This window comes from Equus caballus, chromosome 31 (assembly GCF_041296265.1).
Source record: "Equus caballus isolate H_3958 breed thoroughbred chromosome 31, TB-T2T, whole genome shotgun sequence".
NCBI lineage: Eukaryota > Metazoa > Chordata > Mammalia > Perissodactyla > Equidae > Equus > Equus caballus.
The window spans coordinates 21,255,196-21,263,316 of NC_091714.1; positions in this window are offsets into that span (position 1 = coordinate 21,255,196).

Genomic DNA, 8,121 nt, shown 5'->3' on the forward strand with positions numbered 1-8,121 from the left:
GTTTCTTATATTGTGGTCTCCACAATTTGGGCTCTATGGTCCAGAGCCCTGAAATACATTTTTTAAAATTTTTTCCAGTTTGTCTGAAAGGATTCACCAAGTTCTTCATACTACCATCATTGGACGTCTCTCTAGGCGAGCCTCTTTTAAAGTTACTCCAGGCTGACATTACCAGTGTGGCTCCCACATCTGATTCTAGGATTCATGCCTTCTGATCTTCATTGGAAGGAAGGCAATACTTTTCCAGACACAGCCCACTTCCATGCCACAAGCTGCTTTAGCTTTGTCAAGATTGAATCGAGCCTCACTCCTCTGTGTCCTACACCTGCAGAGATTTCATACGAAGCTCTCAATGTGATCCCATTAGAATTTCTCTTGCCAGACTTGAGATTAGGAAGCAATTTCCCCCTGTACACACACATTGCTCTCTTTTGGTAGGGCTGACTCAACAAGGTAGCTTTCTCCAAATTCTCTTAATGCCCAATAATGGAACACTTTTTAGGCCTTCAAAGTAGATTGAGTGAATTCAACCATGGCAGCTTGACTTACAATTCACTTTAGAAGGAGGCATCTATTGTCTTTGGCCTCAATTGAAATTTAGATAGAAAGAGTCCCATTTGGACATCCTGTTACAAGAGTAATCTGATGAAAGATTTGCAAATTCACAGGTGAGGTTAGATGGCAATAAAAATAGTGTAACATGGGGGCTTGCATATTGAGAACTTAGCCCAAAAGGAGAGTGATTCGTCTTCTAATTTAGGCACCTTCAATTTAGTCCACTCTCCGAAATGAATTGACATTCTTTCCTTGTGGAAGGAGGCAACTATCTTCCTGTGCTGCTTGTGCCGACAGCTAACTGAACAAAACAAAAGTGACCACAAACACGGAAAGTATCATTAAGAGGCCACTGTGGATGCTTCAAGTAATTATGCCTGTCAAGGGAAGATATTATAGGAAGGATGTTATGTTCAGAGAGCACAGTGTTATTACTGTTATATTTGGCAGCCTGAGACATGACAGCATCCCTTAATGATCACTGTCCTTAAGAAGATCAAAGGAGAAGAAACCTCTGTGCCTGCCTTTTTCAGAAGTTCAAAGAGATTTAAGACTGGAAGAGCTTGGTTGTCATGCACTAAGTCAACAACGGATTACAAGAATCTAATAATTTCTCTATTTAGTTTTGTTTTATTCACTTAGTAATTAATTAATTAGGCAAAGACAAGAGTCATATTTCTCAGAAGGCAGTCTTTCAAAACTACCAGTGTTGGTCCAGAGAGATTTGTTGAACGAATGGCATCTTCAGTTTCCCCAGGGATATCTTCTATCAGAAAAGATTTCAAATGAACAATCATCTGTGTGTGCTTGGGAGTGGGGAGGATGCTGGGGAGACGACACACACATTCATAACAAGCACATTTATTTTACACATATAGGAATGCAGCTGTCTGCTTGGATATTTTTGGCACCCACTGAAAACATTAAACACAGTGTTAGATAAATTAATTTTCAGGGTCTCAGTTTCTCCACCTGTGTAATGAGAAGATATAACTAAATCACAGATGAAAAATGAAATTTGCTCACTAAAACTGAATGGGAGTGGCCACATGAATATCAAAAGGAAAAGACTATCTGAGGGCTTAGTGGAAAAGTGTCCTCTGATGGATAAGCAATGTTTTCCAGGGTCAAAGGATAGGAGAGCGGTGATTGAGGTTGCAATTTTGCCATCCTTGGAAATGTATCTAAGGATTCTTTTACTTCCTTATAACTCTAGGTTATAGTCTGTATTATATCTTCTAGAATAAGGCAGTCTCATTTGTAAACAGAAATAAATCCACTCCATAGAAAACTGAGGATGAAACTGGCTTCATTTGTAGGTAGATCAGTCACTTATTTATATGAAGAGATTTGGGGATGGAGCGTGGACAGCAGTTCTCTTGCCTCATTAATTCCAGACATGTTGTTCATGGATCAAGTATTTTTTTTCCACAGTTTATATGCAATCATCCATAGGAAATTAACTCATCACACAAAAGTGTAAGTGAATACAGTACCAGTGAACCCGTACATTTTTATTGAAATGTTCACCTTATAAAAAGCTTTCACGTTCATTTTTCTCCTTCACTGCTATTTCACAGTAACTCTTGAAGACAAATATCCTTCTTCTTATTTCCAGGGAGGACCTTGACACCTAGTGAGGTTACGTGAATTGGTTGCCCAAGACTCTGTAGCTGGAGATGGTAAATATTAGAGATGGCGACTGAATGCAGTGCATTTAACACCAAGTCCCGAGATTTTTATACCACACCACAGCTAATCCCTTTCAGAAAGTAGTTTTCAGAAGGAAGATGAGAAATGGCACAAGAGAAGGCAGGAAGAGAGGCTGGTGGTGATGGTGAAGTCAGATGTTTAGGGGAGAAGAGGAAAATTAAAGTCTCTGAACTACGCATTAGATTGTCTCCCACATTTGTATCTCAATATCCTTCACCTGTATTTTAAGACTGATATAACCAAACATGACCTCCACATCTCTGTAAGGAGAACTCTTGATTTTCAGCCCACTCTTTCCCCCCACCAAATCTCTCCTTCCACAGTTTTCCGTATACCATTACATGGTATATTACCTGCTAGGGCTGCCGTAATAGAATACCACAGACTAGGTAGCTTCAACAACAGAAATTTATATTCTCACAGTTCTGGAGAGCAGAAGTTAAGACCAAGGTTGGTTCTGGTGAGAGGTCTCTCCTCGGCTTGCAGATGGCCAACTTCTCACGGAGTCCTCACATGGCCTTTTCTCTTTGTGGGCACAGAGAGAAAAAGATCTCATGTTAACACCAGTCCTTATCAGATTAGGGCCCTACCATATGACCTCATTTAACCTTAATTACCACCCTAAGGCCCTATCTCCCAATATAGTCACATTGGGAGTAACCGATACCAAACCAAAGTGGGTTCCCTCCTGGCGAGTTAAATTAGACTCTCCACCAGAAGTAGTCATCTCACAAAGTAAACTATTTGTGGCAAATACAAGACCATGAGGAATCATTTCCAAAGTCATGGTTCCCTGAATAAAGGGAAGCAGGGACATTTATTTGGGATGGGGAATGAATATTCAAAAAGGAGAGGTGGGTATTCACTTGCTCAGGCTCAGTTGGAAAGCATGCTTCCACATACACTGCAGGTGATGGTAATAATTTCTTCCTGGAGAGATCTTAGCATTAAAAATAAGGGAAAGGTAATCAGTGTAGCTATCTGGTGAGGCTTGGTCTGGTTCAGGGAGGTTGGCGATGGCATCTCCTTGACATAACAAGAGGAAAAAGAACAATTTGGAACAACAGTTAAATGCTTCCAAACCCACCTTTGAGTTCCTTGGGGTAACTAGTTGGTGAAAAAATCCCTTTCTCTAGTTTTCGCCCTGCTCATCATTCTTGAGGGGCACAGGTCAAAGATCCATCTTCTGTAACTGCTTCCTGCTGCACATGGGCATTGTCGCAGAGACCAGTAGAGGAGCAGAATTTCCAGCTAATCTCAAATAGGTTTGGGGGTCACCTCAGGCATAGCCCTGAGTTGTTCGTGACAACCATCTGTAATTTTATGGCCTCAATGTGTTTACTATGTATTTAGGATTTGGGTATACCTGCCCCCTCCCTCCAGATTACACTAACTCCTTTATAGTCTACATACTGGGTTGCCCATCATTCTCTGATAGGCCTGGTCTTGCTGACCAGGAACATGGAATCTCCTTGGAAGCATACCATGCCTAAATGGTATGGGGTTGGTTAGGATCCAGAGCAGCACCTGGGGTACATAGCCAGTCATCCAAAGGTTGATGGGTCATTGGGATTTACTTATCTGTATAATGTCACTGAAATAAGAGTTTAAAATCAGAGAGTGGTTTGCAGGAACACTCGGAGTCATCAATTGTCTGTGACAACCTCTTTTGATTTTCAGGCATGGGTGCCTTTTTCACTTGAGTGTGGTGGATCCAATGGATGACTGCCTCTAATTTTAGGGAAGAGTGAGTGGTTAGTAACACCAAGCAAGACCCTACCCAAATAGGATTTAGTTGATCTTGGGACCAACCACTTTTCCAAGTTTTACGACAGCATGAAAACTCTGAAGGAGCCCTCAAGCTGTTTGGGGACTCAAATCTTCCCTGGATCGTTTATCATCCAGTGCTTGACTATTGGGGACCACTTGTAGCCCTATGTAGTGGCTTCCCTTAATTCACACAGGGGATAGAGTGGTGTAAATTCCCAGGAGGGTAGAGTGGGAATTCATGGTAATTGCAGAAGCTCTCCTGATGGAGCGGCCCTTTCTGTAGCTGCAGCTGCCAAGTTACTTCCTTTTCTAGCCTGTGATGCCCCACTTTCATGGCCTTTACCATGGAGCCCAGCTACTTCCTTGGGTCCCTGTACCTCTTCTAGCAGTTTAAGGATCTCTGGCCCATGTTTACTTTCAGTGGTCCGCTCTAGATATCTTGGCAGCTAGCAAGCACTTCTGGGTAAGCATGGGTAACAGGCCCCCTGAAATCAGGGAGCCCGGTAAATCTGAGGGAAATCTAGAAGCATAGCCTGATATTGTAGTATTCCATTCTGGGATAGCCAGAGATGTCCTTCAGTCTCTATCAGGCTAGAGACTTGATGGAAGGTCCACACGGTCATAGGTTGGCCCATGGTCAGTTTTTCTGCTTTCTTGATTAAGAGGCAGGTGGCAGCTTCAGCTCTCAAGCATGGGGGTGATCTTTCCACCAGTTGCCTTTTTTGGGGAAGGCTGTGTTGTCCCCTAGAAATGATGAACCCCAAATACTTTACAGTCTCTTTAGATACATGTGCCTTCCCTTTAGACACTTTATATCCCTTACTGGCTGAGAAGTTTAACATATTTAACTCAATTTTGACACTATCTACCTGGGGATAGAATCAGGTCCCACAGGTTAAGGGTTCCGTCCCACAGGATTACCCTTCACCTCCCATTTTAGGTGCCAATTGCAAGTTCAGGTTGTCACCTGTGCTTCTGACCAAGCAGCCACAGACCAGAGGTTCCCACAACCCCCTCCTTGGGTTTGATCTATTTCACAGAGCGGCTCACAGAACTAAGGGAACACTTTAGTTACTAACAGCTGGATGGAAGAGATACATAGAGCAAGACATGTGGGAAAGGGACGCAGAGATCCCCGAGCCTCTCTGGGAGTGCCACCCTCCCCAACTCTCCATGTGTTCGCCAATGCGGCAGCTCCCTGAATGCCATCCCTTTGGGTTTTAATGGAGACCTCATCACACAGGCACAGTTGATTAGATCACTGGCCATTGGCAATTGAACTCAATCTTCAGCCCCTCTTCCCACCATGGAGGTGTTGGGGGTGGGGGGGGATGGGGCTCAAAGCTTCAACCCTAGGGGCTTTCCAAAAGTCACCTTATTAACATAAACTCAGATGTGGTTGAAAGGGGCTTGTTAGGAATAGCAAAAAGATACCCATTTCACCTTTATTGCTCTGGAGTTATTTCAGAAACTGAGGACTAAAGTGATTATTACAACAAAAGATGCCCTATGGCTCTTATATGGGAAATTACAAGAGTTTTAGGAGCTCTGTGCCAGAAACAAAATGAAGATATTTATTATTATAAACCCAGTACTGTACAGCATTGACAGCACTAAGGTCTTGAATAAATCTGGATTCTCCTGTTCCCAGTTTAATGATTACGGGAAGGATTCCTCTTTATGGCTTCTGGCTTCAAGGGGTGTTTGTTTTACCCGGGGCCAGTGATCTACCTGCTTCAGTTTTTCCTGATGTGTGTGTGGCACTGGCTGCTTGCCTCACCTGTCCTTGTGCCCATAATTCCAAGTTAAATCAGCTTAAAACATTTAGGGGAATCTCTTCCTTCTCAGGTGCTGGTATGTCCTGTAATAAGGCCAAAAGCTCAACTCTCTGACTTTTGGGGACTTGGATCTCTATTTTCTCTTGTTCCCAGCTTATTGAGGCCCTTAACTTGGATAGCATGTCCCTCCCAAGAAGGGGAACGGGGCATTCTGGTGCACACAGTAAAGAATGCTTCAGCAGTTTTTGTCTTATTTCACAGGTCAAGAGCTCCAGAAATCTTTTGGTCTCTCCTTTTCCTGAGACCTCTTTTATGTCACACTTTCCTTTAGAAGAGTTTCTTTTTGTGGGCATTTAACGTGGAGAATGTGGCTCCAGTATCAAGCAAGAATTCAACCTGCTTTCCTCCTGCCAAGGTCACGCAGCCCTTCTAGAGCCAACTGGGGAGCCCCACAGCCTTATCACATCTCATGTGTAGTCAAGGGAAGTTTTCACAGCTTGCTCTTGTTCTGATCCCTTACCTCTCTGGGGACGGTTCAGACAATCCTGCCACCAAAGCCCTTCCTGTTGGCAGTCTGCACACTGATTAGCCCCCAACTTTGTTGGTGGCTTTCTGGTCCCTCGGTGGGGGCCAGGGTCACTCATCCATGGAGTATTTCTTCTCTCCCTCGTGTAACCTTGAGTAGACTGGAGGGCGGCTTGCCTTTTCATCTTCTTGTCTTCCTTTTCATCTTCAGTTCCACCCCGGCTATTGGGCACCCTAAATGCAGCCTCTCAGAGTTGTGCAGGATTTGTATCATGACCCACAGCCAACTTTCAGAGTTTCCTACGGGTGTCTGGAGCACTTTTGAGATATGAAATGGGGATTAAGAACCACTTTACCACCCTGGGCCTTGGGGTCTCAATTTGTGTATCTCCTGAGGCAGTCCCACAGCCTCTAAGAAAAGGTGGGGGGGTTTTCCTCAGGGCCTTCTTGGACCTCTCTTAATTTAGACTTGTTATTGGGCAACTGGCTCAGTATTTTCACGGCTTTAAAAAGCAGACCCCGAAAACATGCTAGCTTTCCTCGATTCTCAGGATCATTGGGATTCCACCCGGGGGCAGTCCCTGGCACAGCCTGTCCACCAGGTCTGGGGATGTCTGATCCTGGATCATCTTCATTATCTGCTTGTTCTCTAGCTTTTAACAGAACAGATGACTTTTGCTCAGCCATGAGGAAAAGTGTAGTTAACAGGCTTTGAATATCTGCCCAGATTGGATTATAAGTGGCGAAGATTCCCTTCGTCAGATTTATGAACTCCTCTGGCTTAGCGCTCAGTCCTTTAGCATGTGCCTTCCAGTTATCAAAATCAGAGGTGGAAAAAGGGATATGCATGTTAATAAGTGTCCCCTCACTGTGAGGCCCCTGTCTTAGGGGATCTATCCCAGGTTTGTAACTGGTCCCTAATATAGTCGTACTATCTGGAAGAAGAGAGTGAAGGACCTTGGGTTGTTGGAGAGTCCAATTCCCTGTAGGGGGATCCCTGCGGTGGGAGGAGACAGTAAGAGGTTTGGCCCTGTTGTGGCCTCTGGCCTGATTTGGAGGAGCAGGTCCTCCCCATCAGAAAGTTTTAGATTCAACCTTTAACACTTCACTTCGACATAGTGCCGTGAAGCACTGGACATAGGGGATTTCTTCCCATTTCTTGGTTCTATTGCAAAATAGATCTAATTGTAGTATGGTGTTAACACTTAGGGTCCCATTTTTGAGCCATCTTTCCCCATCTTCCAGTGAATATTGCGGCCAGGCTCAGTCACATAAAAGCATCATCTGCTCTCGGGTCAATGGGGAATACCGGAAGGCCTTCCAACTCTGGAGGATGCAGCACAGTGGGCTTTCCTCTGGGATGGAGCTTGCTCCCCCCATATTCTAGTGTCTTATGGTCTGTTTCCAACCTCCCAGGAGCAAGTTGTGATGGTTAGTGGTGACACAGATGCCACAAAGTTGTGCCCAGAGGAGGTTTAGAACCCTAATAGCCTGAAACGAGACCCAGGCTGAGTAACTAAATGCTTAAAGGGAAAAGAAAACTGGTGGATGCTGGGTTTCACTCAGGGACCACTGAGAGCGAGACCAAGGGAAAAAAGAGTAGGAGTCCAGAAAAGCCAGACTGTGGAAAAACAAGGTTGATGTCGAGCGTCCTCCACAAAACCATTGACGTCAAGAGTCCTTGACAAAAACAAACAAACAAATAAACAAAAACAGGCTCAGCAACTTCAGAGGGGCCTTGGCCCTGTCTAAGGGGACCCCTCCTCCAATCACAGGCACA